Source organism: Dermochelys coriacea, chromosome 1 (assembly GCF_009764565.3).
Source record: "Dermochelys coriacea isolate rDerCor1 chromosome 1, rDerCor1.pri.v4, whole genome shotgun sequence".
NCBI lineage: Eukaryota > Metazoa > Chordata > Testudines > Dermochelyidae > Dermochelys > Dermochelys coriacea.
The window spans coordinates 90932726-90949658 of NC_050068.2; positions in this window are offsets into that span (position 1 = coordinate 90932726).

The following is a 16933-nucleotide window of genomic DNA, read 5'->3' on the forward strand; positions in this document are numbered from 1 at the left end:
AAAATTCTTCTTTGAAGAACCTGATTGCTTTTTCATTGTTCTTAAGATCCAAGAGTTTGGGTCAGTGTTCCCCTATGCAAATTGGTGAGGATTTTTATCAAGCCTTCCCCAGGAAAAGGGGTGTAGGGCTTGGTGGGATTTTGGGGGGAAAGACGTTTCCAAGTGGGCTCTTTCCCTGTTATATTTGTTAGACGCTTGGTGGTGGCAGCAAAAAAGTCCAAGGACAAAAGGTAAAATAGTCTGTACCTTGGGGAAGTTTTAATCTAAGCTGGTAAAAATAAGTTTAGGAGGTTTTTCATGCAGGTCCCCACATCGGTACCCTAGAGTTCAGAGTGGGGAAGGAATCTTGACAGACGCCATAGCACTTCAAGCATGGAGGCCATTCAGTTCACCACAGCAGTTATGACCAATGTAAACACCTTGCACATTATCATGCAGTTTATGCAGAACCAGCACCTGGAAAGCCAGGCAAGTAGGCGATGGAAGCACAGTGATGAGGACATGAACACAGATTTCTCTAAGACCGTGATTCCCAGCAATTTGGAGATCATGGTATTACTGGGGCAGGCTCACACTATGAAATGCTGATTCTGGGCCCGGGAAATAAGCACAGAATGGTGGGACTGCATAGTGTTGCAGGTTTGGGATGATTCCCAGTGGCTCCGAAACTTTCGCATGCATAAGGGCACTTTCATGGAACTTTGTGACTTGCTTTCCCTTGCACTAAGTGCAAGAATACCAAGATGAGAGCAGCCCTCACAGTTCACAAGGCAGTGGCAATAGCCCTGTGGAAGCTTGCAAAGCCAGACAGCTACCGGTCAGTTGGGAATCAATTTGGAGTGGGCAAATCTACTGTGGGGGTTGCTGTGCTGCAAGTAGCCAACACAATCATTGAGCTGCTGCTATCAAAGGTAGAGACTCTGGGAAATGTTCAGGTCATACTAGATGGCTTTGCTTCAATGGGATTCCCTAACTGTGGTGGTTCTATAGACGGAGCGCATATCCCTATCTTGGGACCGGACTACCACGGCAGCCAGTACATAAACCACAAGGGGTACTTTTCAATGGTGCTGCAAGCACTGGTGGATCACAAGGGACGTTTCACCAACATCAGTGTGGGATGGCCCGGAAAGGTTCTTGATGCTTGCGTCTTCAGAAACTCTAATCTGTTTAAATGGCTGCAGGAAGGGATTTACTTCCCAGACCACAAAATAACCATTGGGGATATTGAAATGCCTATAGTTATCCTTGTGGACCAAGCCTACCACTTAATGCCCTGGCTCATGAAGCCATACACAGGTGCCCTGGACAGTAGTCAGGAGCAGTTCAACTATAGGCTGAGCAAGTGCAAAATGATGGTAGAGTGTGCATTTGGATGTTTAAAGGGTCACTGGAGCAGTTTACTGAATCGCTCAGACCTCAGCAAAACCAATATTCCCATTGTTATTGCTGCTTGCTGGGTGCTCCAGAGTAAGGGGGAGACATTTATGGCAGGGTGTGAGGTTGATGCAAATCACCTGACCACTGAATACATGCAGCCAGACACCAGGGTGCTTAGAAGAGCACAGCAGGAAGCACTGCACATCAGAGAAGCTTTGAAAACCAGTTTCATGACTGGCCAGGTTGCTGTGTGACACTTCTGTTTTTTTGTCCTTGATAAAAACCTGCCCCCTTGGTTGCCTCCAAATTCTCTGTAAGCCACCCACCCTCCCCGCTTCAATCACAGCTTGCTTGCAAAGGAAATAAAGTCACTATCATTTAAAAAAACATGTATTTTTTATTAATTGATTATAAAAACAGAGAGATAACTCACAAGGTAGCCCGGGTGGGGTGTGAGAGGAGGGGAGGAGGGAAGGAAAAGGCCAGTTTTAAAACTTCTTGAATGACAGCCTTCTGTTGCTTGGGCTGTCCACTGGGGTGGAGTGGTTGGGTGCCCAGAGCCTCCCCTCCACCCCCGTGTTCTTGGGTGTCTGGGTGAGGAGGTTATGGAACTTGGGGAGGAGGGAGGGCGGCTAAACAGGGGCTGCAGCGGCAGCCTGTGATTCTGCTACCATTCATGAACCTCCACCAGATGCCGGAGCATGTCCGTTGGATCCCACAGTAGCCCCAGCATTGCCTCATGCCTCCTCTGATCTTCCTTCCTCCACCTCTCCTCACGTTCATCGGCCACTTTCCTGTACTCTACTATTGTGTCCCTCCACACATTCCACACAGTACCAGATGACTGCATGCGCTCAGAGAACATTTTGTTGTGCGTGCGTTTTTTTCGCCACCTTATCTGAGATAGCCTTTAGGATGGAGGAGGGAGGCTTGAAACATTTGCAGCTGCTGGAGGAAAAAAAGGGAGTGAAGTATTTTAAAAGATACATTTTACAGAACAATGGCTATTCTCTTTCACGGTGAACAACACTATTTACATGACATAGCACATGTGATTTTAGTACAAGGTCGCATTTTGCATCTTATATTGAGTGCCTGCGGCTTTGGTGTTACAGATCACACATGCAGTGCCAGGCAACACGATTCGGCTTGCAGGCGGCCATGGTAAGCCATAGTCTTTCGGCTTCTGCAACCTTCATAACAGCAGCACCCCCCTCTCCCATATCAAGCAAAGCATGTTGAGTTGACCATTTAGTGCTGTGGTTTTCCTGTTAACGTGCAGCAGCAGAAACCAAACTAACCCCCCCGCATCCAATTCTCTGGGATGATCGCTTTACCCCTCCCCCCACCGCATGGCTGGTATCAGGGAAGATCCCTGCTAGCCAAAAGCGAACATTTCAGTGCCAATGCCCTCCTTCTCCCCCACCATGTGGCTAACTGCGGAGAGGATTTATTTTCAGCCACAGGCAAAAAGCCCCAACGGCCACCCTGAATGTCCCCTTAATTAAATTCCCTATTTCAACCAGGTTACCATGAACAATATCACTCTCCTGAGGATAACCTTGGAAACAAGGATAAGCCTTGGAAACAAGCAGGGAGAACTGGAGGTCCTGGTGATGTCAAGGAATTATGACGTGATTGGAATAACAGAGACTTGGTGGGATAACTCACATGACTGGAGTACAGTCATGGATGGTTATAAACTGTTCAGGAAGGACAGGCAGGGCAGAAAAGGTGGGGGAGTAGCACTGTATGTAAGGGAGCAGTATGACTGCTCAGAGCTCCGGTACGAAACTGTGGAAAAACCTGAGTGTCTCTGGATTAAGTTTAGAAGTGTGTGCAACAAGAGTGATGTCATGGTGGGAGTCTGCTATAGACCACCGGACCAGGGGGATGAGGTGGATGAGGCTTTCTTCCGGCAACTCACGGAAGCTACTAGATCGCATGCCCTGATTCTCATGGGTGACTTTAATTTTCCTGATATCTGCTGGGAGAGCAATACAGCGGTGCATAGACAATCCAGGAAGTTTTTGGAAAGCGTAGGGGACAATTTCCTGGTGCAAGTGCTAGGGGAGCCAACTAGGGGGAGCGCTTTTCTTGACCTGCTGCTCACAAACCGGGTAGAATTAGTGGGGGAAGCAAAAGTGGATGGGAATCTGGGAGGCAGTGACCATGAGTTGGTTGAGTTCAGGATCCTGACGCAGGGAAGAAAGGTAAGCAGCAGGATACGGACCCTGGACTTCAGGAAAGCAGACTTTGACTCCCTCAGGGAACAGATGGCCAGGATCCCCTGGGGGACTAACATGAAAGGGAAGGGAGTCCAGGAGAGCTGGCTGTATTTCAAGGAATCCCTGTTGAGGTTACAGGGACAAATCATCCCGATGAGTCGAAAGAATAGTAAATATGGCAGGCGACCAGCTTGGCTTAATGGTGAAATCCTAGCGGATCTTAAACATAAAAAAGAAGCTTACAAGAAGTGGAAGGTTGGACATATGACCAGGGAAGAGTATAAAAATATTGCTCGGGCATGTAGGAAAGATATCAGGAGGGCCAAATCGCACCTGGAGCTGCAGCTAGCAAGAGATGTCAAGAGTAACAAGAAGGGTTTCTTCAGGTATGTTGGCAACAAGAAGAAAGCCAAGGAAAGTGTGGGCCCCTTACTGAATGAGGGAGGCAAGCTAGTGACAGAGGATGTGGAAAAAGCTAATGTACTCAATGCTTTTTTTGCCTCTGTTTTCACTAACAAGGTCAGCTCCCAGACTGCTGTGCTGGGCATCACAAAATGGGGAAGAGATGGCCAGCCCTCTGTAGAGATAGAGGTGGTTAGGGACTATTTAGAAAAGCTGGACGTGCACAAGTCCATGGGGCCGGACGAATTGCATCTGAGAGTGCTGAGGGAATTGGCGGCTGTGATTGCAGAGCCCTTGGCCATTATCTTTGAAAACTCGTGGCGAACGGGGGAAGTCCCGGATGACTGGAAAAAGGCTAATGTAGTGCCCATCTTTAAAAAAGGGAAGAAGGAGGATCCTGGGAACTACAGGCCGGTCAGCCTCACCTCAGTCCCTGGAAAAATCATGGAGCAGGTCCTCAAAGAATCAATCCTGAAGCACTTAGAGGAGAGGAAAGTGATCAGGAACAGTCAGCATGGATTCACCAAGGGAAGGTCACGCCTGACTAATCTAATCGCCTTTTATGATGAGATTACTGGTTCTGTGGATGAAGGGAAAGCAGTGGATGTATTGTTTCTTGACTTTAGCAAAGCTTTTGACACGGTCTCCCACAGCATTCTTGTCAGCAAGTTAAGGAAGTATGGGCTGGATGAATGCACTATAAGGTGGGTAGAAAGCTGGCTAGATTGTCGGGCTCAACGGGTAGTGATCAATGGCTCCATGTCTAGTTGGCAGCCGGTGTCAAGTGGAGTGCCCCAGGGGTCGGTCCTGGGGCCCGTTTTGTTCAATATCTTCATAAATGATCTGGAGGATGGTGTGGATTGCACTCTCAGCAAATTTGCGGATGATACTAAACTGGGAGGAGTGGTAGATATGCTGGAGGGGAGGGATAGGATACAGAAGGACCTAGACAAATTGGAAGATTGGGCCAAAAGAAATCTAATGAGGTTCAATAAGGATAAGTGCAGGGTCCTGCACTTAGGATGGAAGAATCCAATGCACCACTACAGACTAGGGACCGAATGGCTCGGCAGCAGTTCTGCGGAAAAGGACCTAGGGGTGACAGTGGACGAGAAGCTGGATATGAGTCAGCAGTGTGCCCTTGTTGCCAAGAAGGCCAATGGCATTTTGGGATGTATAAGTAGGGGCATAGCGAGCAGATCGAGGGACGTGATCGTTCCCCTCTATTCGACACTGGTGAGGCCTCATCTGGAGTACTGTGTCCAGTTTTGGGCCCCACACTACAAGAAGGATGTGGATAAATTGGAAAGAGTACAGCGAAGGGCAACAAAAATGATTAGGGGTCTAGAGCACATGACTTATGAGGAGAGGCTGAGGGAGCTGGGATTGTTTAGTCTGCAGAAGAGAAGAATGAGGGGGGATTTGATAGCTGCTTTCAACTACCTGAAAGGGGGTTTCAAAGAGGATGGCTCTAGACTGTTCTCAATGGTAGCAGATGACAGAACGAGGAGTAATGGTCTCAAGTTGCAATGGGGGAGGTTTAGATTGGATATTAGGAAAAACTTTTTCACTAAGAGGGTGGTGAAACACTGGAATGCGTTACCTAGGGAGGTGGTAGAATCTCCTTCCTTAGAGGTTTTTAAGGTCAGGCTTGACAAAGCCCTGGCTAGGATGATTTAACTGGGACTTGGTCCTGCTTTGAGCAGGGGGTTGGACTAGATGACCTTCTGGGGTCCCTTCCAACCCTGATATTCTATGATTCTATGATTCTATGATTCTATAACACAGAGAGATAAAGAATGGATGTTGCTTGAATGCCAACAAATGCCAGGATCGTACGCTGCTAGGCTTTGTCATGCAATGATACCAGATTACTTGCTACTAGCATGGCGTGGTAAAGTGTCCTACTATGGAGGACGGAATAAGGCTTCTCTCCCCAGAAACCTTCTGCGAAGGTTTTTAGAGTATCTCCAGGAGAGCTTCATGGAGATGTCCTTGCAAGATTTCCGCTCCATCCCCAGACACGTTAACAGACTTTTCCAGTAGCTGTACTGGCCACAAATGCATCCCAAGTCCTCAGGGCTACTTAATCATTAAAAATGCTTGCTTTTATAACATGTATTGTATTTAAAAAGGTACACTCACCAGAGGTCCCTTCTCCAGCTTCATTGGGTTGGGAGGGTATTTCAGTCAAGGTGATAAAAACATCCTGGCTGTCGGGGAGAGTGGTGTGCTGTGTGCTCTCCTCAAGCTCATCCTCCTCGTCCTCATCTTCCCCATCCACAAAATCCTCAGGCATGGCGGAGAGTACCCCATCATTGGATTTCTGGACAGGGATGGGGTAGTGGTAGGTGGCCCCCCCAGAATTGCATGCAGCTCAGCGTAGAAGTGGCATGTCTGGGGCTCTGTCCCAGAGCATCTGTTTGATTCTTTGGTTTTCTGGTACGCTTGTCTGAGTTTCACGTGGCACTGTGTTGTGTCCCTGCCGTCGCCTCTGTCCCTCATGGTCTTGGAGATTTTTTGAAATGTTTTGGCATTTCCTCTTTTGGAACGTAGTTCTGATAGCACAGATTTCTCTCCTCATTCAGCAATCAGACCCAGTACCTCCCGTTCGGTCCATGCTGGAGCTTTTTTTCAATTCTGGGACTACATGGTCATCTCTGCCGATGAGCTCGCTTGGCCAAACAGGAAATGAGATTCAAAAGATCCCAGGGCTTTTCCTGTATATCTGGCCAGTGCATCCGAGTTCAGAGTGCTGTCCAGAGTGGTCACAATGGTGCACTGTGGGATAGCTCCCGGAGGCCAATACCTTCGAATTGCATCCACACTAACCCTAATTCGAAATGGCGATGTCGATTTCAGCGCTAATCCCCTCATTGGGGAGGAGGACAGAAATTGGTTTTAAGAGCCCTTTATGTTGAAAAAAAATGGCTTTGTTGTGCGGATGGGTGCAGAGTTCATTCGATTTAATACTGCTAAATCTGACATAAACTCGTAGTGTAGACCAGGCCTTAGAATTCAGAGTGATAATACACAAGAACCCAAAACAGAGAGGCAAAGCAGATTGCTCTCTAAAACAGAGTGACACAACTCAGCTAATTTTCCAGTAGGTTGGCTGGCTGCAGATTAATTCTGATTTCACAATACCCTACCCCTACTATGCAAGTAGGACAAGAACCCTGAGTATTTAAAGCAGCACTTCACAATCTTAACACAGTTTTCAATACATCACAGAAGTCAATAGGTAGATGAAGATGGAAAGTCACTCAAGCAAGACAGAAATGATGTTTATCAGCAGGAAACATCCTGAAGAGCTAAATGGGATCTGCCCCCTCTTTGTCAAAGTGGTGTGAAATCTCAGGATCCTGTTTAACTCAGCATCTGGCCAAGATGATCAAGTAGCATCTGTGATGAAAAATACCTTCTTCCATCTTCAGCTTGCTAAGAAGCTTCACTCTTCCTCCTAAAGTAGGATATGGCCAGACTGTTCCTTCACCTTCAGACTTGATTACTGTATCAGGATTTAAAGGTGGCAACACTTTGGAGCACTGGTGGGCAATCTGTGGCCCGTGGGCTGCACACGGCCCATCAGGGTAATCCACTGGCAGGCTAACAGTCAGTTTGTTTATATTTGCATGTCCGCCCGCAGCTCCTAGTGGTCACAGGTTGCTGTTCCCGGCCAATTGCAGCTGTGGGAAGCAATGCGGACAGTAGGGACGTGTTGGCCGCTGCTTCCCGCAGCTCCTATTGGCTGGGAATGAGAACCGTGGCCACTGGGAGCTATGGGCAGCGATGCAAATGTAAACAAACCATCTGGTGGCCCGCCAGCGGATTACCCTGATGGACTGTGTGCGACTCGCAAGCCGCAGGTTGCCCACCACTGCTTTGGAGGCTCCAGCTCATGCAGGATGCAGAAGATAGACCTGGTTGATATATATAATATTTTATTTCAATTTAAAATATGGATACTTAAATTAATATTTGTTTGACCAGATGCAGCTTGCATCCTGTCTCTTCAATGGGAGGAGCCAAGAAGAGCATGTCACCACTGTTTTCCAGTCCCTTCTCTGTCTCACAGCTCTCTTCTATTTCCAGTTCAAAGCTCTGGTCCCTGAAGACTTTCAATGCATCAGCGCCTTTCTATGTCAGTTACCTCATATCTGCCCATAAACCAAGAATATAGCCACAGACTTCTGGGAAAATTCAATTTGCAAAATCCCAGTAGAAAGCACAAGAGAGCCAGAGACAAATTTTACTTGGTGAAGGATATTCAATCGCTTAAGAAGCTTCTTCTGAAGGCAATCAGAAAACTCCATATTCTCACCACTTTTAGGGGAATGTGTCAAAAACCCTCCTTTTTGACAAAGCTTTATTATCATAAACAAGCAGATCTGTGAGGAGAAGAAGAAAAGGAAAACATAACATTATATGTAAACTCTCATAATCTCAAGATATGCCTCCTCTACCAGGGAATGGAGAAGAGCAGACATTTTTTTAAGTTCCACTAGTGATCTTGTAATGCAGACCTAATTTTCCTGGGAAACACTGGGATGCAATGGTGAGGGGTCAATAGAAAACCACAAGACAGAGAAGTATTAACATATGTGCTATTGGCAGCTATATATTCACCATCTACCACTGCTAACAAGAAGAGAGAGAAAAAAGAGTGATGTAGAAAGGAAGAGAAGTGTTCAGATAAAATTAGCAGAGGTAGGAGAAAATATATGAAGATGGCAGCCTTACATAAACCATCTGCTGAATTAATAATGATTAGGAAAGAGAAGAGTCATGCAAAATGACCCCATCTCTTGAGGGCTTGTTTTATGTGTGTGTTGTCTTTTCTTTTAGCTTCATTAGCCATCCAGAGGAGAAGACAAAGTAGAACTGTCAAGCAGAGTGTTTATATCCTTAATAATGCCTGTGGACATGACACTTGGGGAAATGATTCAATGCTGTTTTTATGTGAAAAGGATGGCCCTCTTAGATATGTGCGAGTTATGTATTGGAACTGGAGGGCATGAGTTCACTCTTGCTATTCTCTGCCATGTATGGCCCTGTATTTCTTAGCCAACAGATGCTTTCTGATAGGAATGGCAATTTAAGTGGCATGATGAATCAGACACTCAAATGTCACACACAATATCTAAAGCCCTATTCGTTTTCACATGTTTTATAACAATTAAATGTAAAATGTTATTCACCCAATGTGAGTCGAGCAATGTGGTTCAGTGAAGAGACTATATTGGGTATCAGCAAAGCTGAGGTTAGCTTCAGTTAACATTGTTATTGGAACAGTAGCTTCTGAGTTTTCTAGCCTTTTCTGATTTCAACACTACAATCTTACTATTGCGTTAACACAAGCTTGTTCTCCCTAATTGAACTGGAGTTTGTAGTGGGAAAAAAATAAATTGAAACAAACAATGAAAGGAAGTTACATAAAGAAAAACTGTTATCCAACAGGAGTTCATGTACGTGCCTTGGTTGACTTCCTTGCAGTCACCCAGAGAATCAGGAAACAAAATATACTAAATTGTTTTATATTTTGTAAATTTATATTGTATATATGCTTAGCATATTATCAGGCTATATTATTGTGAAGCAGGAAATATATGGCTGATTTAAAAAAAATCAGCTTCCTATGGGGTGGTCTGCACATCATACTACATGCCTCGGGACACTGGATTCAGCACTGCACCCACCAGCAGCAGCACAGAAGCAAAGATGGCAATACCAGGGAAGCCTTACTTCTGCGCTGCTTCTGGCGGCAGTGCTGCCTTCAGAGCTGGGTACTCAGCCAGCAGCTGCCACTCTCTGGTGACCCAGGTGTCCCCTATCCTCAGGATGGTGATTCTCTATCCTTGCCCCCCCATCAGTTGAGGGGCTCTGTCTCCACACACAGACACTTCAACTGCAGAAGAGGGGAATCCAAGCCCCTTGCTCCAGATGTACCGTCCCCAGCCTGTTTTACCATAGTTCCAAACATTCGGGGATCAGAGGCTGCGCTGGGTCCCAGGCGTACCAGTCCCCTTAACCCAGCAAGCCCCATTCCCATTGGTTCTGCTGCAGCCATTTGAACATTGCACAGCCAGGGTCAGTAGGTGATCACAACTGAGGACTTTATGTATGAACCAGGTGGGGGCTGATTTTGGGATCTGCCCCCATCTCCATCCCCACAAGGGGGAACCCCCCTTTTCCCCTCCATTATTACTGTGGAAATGATTCCCCACCCCAGTCTGCACACAGCCTGGCGTCCTGCTACCCCCTACCCCCTGACCAACCATACAATAGGAGAGGAACTCTCACCACAGCAGCCAATGCGGAGGCAGAAGATCCCTCTGCTTTAGCCAAGGAGGGGGACCTGTGTGTACCCCCTTACATTAGCCCCTGCATCCCCACCCCCTCACTATCCACCCTCACCCATCCTCATGGTGTCAGATCTACAATGTGTTTTTTGACTGATTTAGAGCTGTTTTTTGACTGGTTAGATTGCAAGGTAAACTGAGATTGTAGGCCTGACAACAGCGCTAGGTAGTAGCCTTTACTTTCCTTTGTGCCAACAGCTTCTCAAGCTGCATTTCAGATTACACACAAAACATCTTGGCTTGGAAAGGAGGACCAACTTCCACAAAAGAACCCAGGTGGAGCTGACCGGGGTTATAGAACAGAACAGCCCCACCATTGCTTTAGTTTGGAATTTCTGATCCCCATATGGGGATTAGAAATAATAAATATTTCAGAACGTCTAGAAAGTTCTGATTTGAGATTGGGTCTAAAAGTAGATGAAGTTTCCTGAGGAGGAGGAATTCTTATTTTATCCAAACCAGTTCTCCCAGCCCAATCTCACACCTAGTAAACTGCAAAGGACTTCACAGATGTCATAAGCACAGAGACAGAACGAAATAACATATAACATCTCTGAGAGTAGCTAGGGTATAAAACAGTCATGGAGCCCAATCCTGCTCCCAGGACCTTACACAGAGACACCAAAGCAATTCTTTTGGACAGAATAATGTAGGTGCCATGGAATGGCCAGGCAACGAGACTCTGTTGTCTGCACTTCTGATGGCACAAAGGGTTGCTTCATAGCAGGGCAGAGTTAGATAGTGAAGAGATAGATGCGTGGCCTTTGGGCCTGGGGTCATGCTCCATTTGTGTTGTGGCTTGCCAGGCCTGATCCCCGGCACTGCTTTCATTACAAATTAAACACAGGAGCCCAGGTCAATTGCCTCCAGCTGCAGGGATAAAAATTGCAATATAGATGTTCTCACTTGGTCTGGAGCCTCCCACTTCACCAGATTTCAGAACCTGAGCTCCAGTCCGAGGAGGCGCATCTGCACTGCTATTTTTAGCCACACAGCCTGAGCCCCATGAACCCAAGTCAATTGACCCAGGCTCTGAAACTTGGAGCTGTGGGGTTTTGTTTGCAGTGTACACATAACCTAAGTGGCACATTCACACAGTGCTGGCCCTTTGAAAAAGAGTGACTTTCACCTGAATTTGCTCATCTATGAAACTGATCTTTATGATTTTGGTGAAAAGATGTATCTGACTTAGCACATGTGTATCTGAGCTGCATGTATAAATTCTGGAGACTGAATGTTGAATATGACATCAGATAATTCACAAATAATCCATAGAGTGTTAATTGTTTGCTTGTGATATTCTTAGAATACTTGCAAAGAACAGTATGTTCACAAATAATTAGACTGGTTTGTGAATGCTTCACAAAGCCATAAAATGACAATAATTCACCTAATTAGATTCAACACAACTGATTCAAGATTGCATATAATTCCTATGCAGCTTTGTTCTTTGCTATTTAACATTCTTATTATTTGCAACATCTGTATACAAATACAGTTTTGGAGATAGGTTGCTTATTTTTTTTTGTTAATCTTTTAAGGAAAATCCAATAGGAAAAGTAGACTTCTTGCAAAAACAATATCTGGCATACTTCTGCTGGGAGGAGCTAACTAGCCTGTAGGAGGAGTTAGATGAGAAAGGTACATTTAGAGACAATATGAGAAAAGTGTAGCAGCTGATGGGCTAAATCAGCTAAAATCATCTGAAGGAAGGAAGTTTTGGAGCTGATTATTTCTCCTTATTTCAGTAGGATCTGAGATGTGTTTTATTTCTTTTATATATTTTGGTTCCTGAGGTAAAAGTAAAAGCAGAAATTACTGATGGAAATATTCATATCCATTTAAAGAAGTTAGACATGTCTCCCAATAAAATAAAATGTGGCTAAATCCCCCAGACAACTTTCAATTTTTATTTATTTATTATTGAGCCTTGGCAATGTGCACCCCATGGTGTGTCTATGTAAAAGAAAATATCTTAGAAGAAGATGCAAACCCAGCTCCAAGGAGTTTACAATCTTAAATTACACAAGCAATATTGTTCAGGCATAAAACTATAGGGGTTAAATGCCTTCTCCACTGGAACCAACAGCAAAACTTTCATTGACTCAGTGGGGCCAAGATTTCACCTTTAGACTTAAATACAAGTGAATAATTTAGCACTTCAGTAGATCTTTGTGTCATGGCCACCAAGCTTCTGTTTGATTGCACTTTGGCTAGTTTGACCCTCCACAAGGCCTCCACAATGCCTGCCCAAGCCTTATGTTCCTCATTTCTTAGGAATATACTGAATATAATACTTCATATACAGAATGTATGCTCTACTACTTTATTGACATGTAAATATGCATCACATTATCTCATTCTAAGGACCCCCCCCAAAAAAACCCAAAACAAATAAAAACAACCCAGAAACTCCATACCATAAAGTAGTTTACATTCATCACATCTCCTTTTGCTGTGCTGTCTCTATCTGAAGGGATGATTCTAGAAACATCAGTTTCAGATTATAGTTTAATTTAAATTTAGTCCACAAAATACTGATCTTATTGAGCTTAGACCATGAGACAGCTGCTTACCACACCACTCTGTTCTACCTTAACATTAAACTCCTGGAGACTTTGCCAGTCTAATCTTGTCTTGCAGGTAGCAATCAGTCAGCTCCAGTTCCTGAGTTCCTGAGAAAGGCTTCTCTGCTGTGTCCAATCACTCTCACTGGACACACATAAATTATGATGTTTGCTGCCTCCAAAGAGAAAGCAGTTTTTTTAGTTTAGCTGAGGTCCCAGACATTACTTTAATATGCAGCACTGAGATGGTTTTGTAATAAAAAGGGAATAAGTTTATTGATAATGAACACCGATTTAAGTGATACCAACCAAGAATAAAAGAGATTTAAAATGTTTATGAAAACAAGTAAACAAACTAAAATAACATGTTTTCTGGTACTTACAACTTAATTCTATCAACCTATGTCTTTGCCTAACACCATTTTTCCTCTTACATCAAGCTACCAACATCTCCATCCTTCCAGGCCAGAGGATGCTTTTGTTTAATTATATGTATTTATATATTGTCAAGGATTACATAGCTTGATCCAGACAGGTAAAATCATATTCCTTTATCTAAGGCAGATTTGCCTTCACAAGATATTTTAAGAACATAATCCAGCACACATACATAATTCTTTATACATAATCCATATTCCTCTTTATACACAATGATACACCTGACCAGCATATCACCTGTTTTAATATGATACTGATTTCAAGACATTGTTTGGCTAAGTATTCTGACAACAAAGTGCTGAGTGTGTCTTTTTTTCCAGTTGGCAAAAGGAGGCTCTTGGGGGTCACAATTCCTGTCTTATATTTCAGGAAAAAGAAGATGACAATGATCAGTGTCTATTTTAAATCAGAATCTTGGTATTTTATGGATTGTAGTTGAACTGAGCCATAAACAAGGACCTGATGTTGAGCCATGGAAGAAAAAAAGCAAAATTCTTGGTATTGGTGGTAATTTATGTAGAGCACAGTGGTATTCATAGACTAGAAGTGTGTTTAAAACAATGTTAAATTGACATTATTGTTCAGAGATATGTAAGAATGGGAAAGGGAAGAAAATATAACCTTCAGATTTCAAAATAAAAGAGGGAATAGTATACAGGACATAAGTGAGTATGCTGGAAAATGTCTAGGCCCTTCAATATGACTGGTTGACTGTCCCCCTCTATTGGGTAAAATGGCTAGACAGTCTTTGAAACCCTCTCCAAAGGGGGTTCACAATATTGTCAAACTCAAACCTTCAAAAATCAGGATACAGGACCCCAAATCATGAGATTGGCTTAAAAATCATGATTAAAAGAAGGGTTGTTTTTATTTACCTTCTGGTTTCTGAGCCTTTAGGATGAACTTGAGTCATTTTTGAAGTGTTCTAGACTGCAACCAAGAGGGCTAGAAACTTACTTGGTTTTGATTTTAATTTAATTAAAGCTGAGATTCTACCTAATTAATTTATGCTGGAACTGGGGCTTCATGAAAAAAAACTAGTATCACAAGTCCTGAAATGGTAAAATATTGAAAGTTGGCAACATTGCATTCAGTGCAAATCAAGAACTGGAAGAGTTCTGTATTAAGTGGAGACCTGCCCATGGACCAGGAAAAGTTATCATGACTGTTTGACTTATTGCAATAAAGTTCTGCTCAGCTTCTCAAGTGAGTGATTCTGAGCCTTATTCTAATGCACCTTTCTGCCTAGAGTGCAATGTTTAGCTCTAGGAAAATTAAAAGAGAGGCTGTGAAGGCAGCTGTACCCAAGACAAAAAGTCAAGAGAAGTAGTTCTGGTAGGCACAAGGTATAGTGTTGAATTTCTCTTCTCTTACTTGCCATGTGTGCCTATAAATTAGCATATAAATTTTGCATAAGGATATTTTTTATTCAACAAGGGGTTTATGTTTCCATCTGCTGCACAGTGGGAAGCAAAAGTATATTAAATCCTCAACTTACATGCATTTTTACATGAGAAAGGGAACAGTATAAGGCTGAGTTACAAAATAAATATTGCCAAAGAAAACAATACTTATATTGCAGTTTTAGAGATATAGATTTTATTTGCATGCTTTACAAAAGCAGACAAGTGCTATTTTCTTTTTACCCTTGGAGTAACAAAACTGTAGATACTCACAGCCAAGTTGTGTACCATATACCCAAGTAGGGCCGAGCAACACCACCCCAGGGAGAGCCTGGGGAACGACTGTGCTTTTGTAGGAATTGAGTCCCTCCCTTAACTCCACAGTGCACATTGGAGTGTATAGACTGCACCATCTGACCTGGTGCTGTGAAGAAAACATGGTCCCATTTGTTCCTTTCCACTCATCACCACCTTTAGGGAAAAAAAAAACTTTTTCCACCAAATGCATCCGATGAAGTGAGCTGTAGCTCACGAAAGCTTATGCTGTAATAAATTTGTTAGTCTCTAAGGTGCCACAAGTACTCCTTTTCTTTTTCCTTTATCTCAGGCACTACAGCTGTGACTGGCCTTTCTGTAGGGTACATGAGGGATGGAGGTGGTTCCCAGCATAATGACTAGACAATCTGGACCTCAGTGTGCACTGATATGGTGGAAAAGAGGGAGAAAAAATAATAAAAATCAGAGGCACACCTTACAGTCAGAAAATCATATAAACACCATATAAATAGTATTTTAATGTAAAGCTTATATGCAGAAGAAAACTCCCCAGTGTTTTGTCTCCCCAGCAATCCTCAAAGGAGTGACCATCTGATTGCTCTGTGGTGATAAGACATGACTTTGTGGTTCTATCTCTAGTTCAGAGCAATTGCCTTGATTCCTGATGTGTATCTGTGAAATCTGTGGACTTATTTATTTATCTCTTGCCATAAATATATGTAGTATATTCCAAACACCTATAAAGACACATTCCACTTTCACATTTACTGTATGCAAGGATTATTATTACTCATTGATATAACTATTAAATGAACAAATAAGGAGAGAAACACACTCCTACATGAGCCCACCATCAAGGAAATCAACAGGAGTTTTGCCTATTTAAGAAAGGCAGGCTAAGGTCCTGATTCTGTAAACATACCCACCTGTATGGATGCCTGAGCACTACTGATGTCAATGGTTGGATGCAGGATTAAGTGCACATATATCAGTTTGCATATTAGGGCCTTTGCAGAGTGTATAGAACAAGACAAAGTAACCACTGAAGCCCCATTTAAACCCTCCAAATAGGCAATAACTGGGACTTAATTATTGTATAGGCTTTCTGCTGATCCAGTACAAGGGGGAATTTCAAATTACGTGAATATTGCTAATAGATGCTGCTCAGATATTTATAATTATTTTATGAATTCGTTCAGAGGATTCCTGTAGGTCTTTTCTCTCTATAGGTTTCTCTGAGAAATTGCTTTGCATCTCTATAAGTGATACTTTATGAAAGTTTTCTCTCCTGGGATTTTTTTTTTAAATATTGATTTGCAATTTATCAACTGAAAACTAAACATACAGACATGTCATTGTATTATGGTTTATTTATTTATTTTATATTAGCACTTCATTTTATTAGCCTAGTATAAAATATTAAAAAGCTGCTTTATCTTTTTTTTCCGAAAACTAAAGACAATTTTATAATCTTAATGTCATTTGCTTTTGTTTGTTTTTTTCCCTTCACAACTGGTGATTATTTTATCAATATCCACTTTTTTACCTTAGTGAGGGAGACACATAATATGACTAGAGAGTTACTATGGTGATAGGTGGCCCTGGAAAACATAGAAATGCTTTAAATTGATCCGATTTGATAATTCACATTTATGGTCTTGTTGCTGTGTCTGTCTTTTGTCCCCCAATCAGCCTTTCCTTTTCCCAATCTTTCTGCTGTCCCCAGTCTTCTCCATTTTCTTGCCAGAATCCTAGTGGGAGGACAAGTAGAGAAAGTACAGCCACATGGTGGTATCTGAGTGAATGGAAAGATTTTCCAAAAAATTTTCTCATCACGTTTCTTTTTTTTAAAGAGATACAGATTGTACTTTTGACCC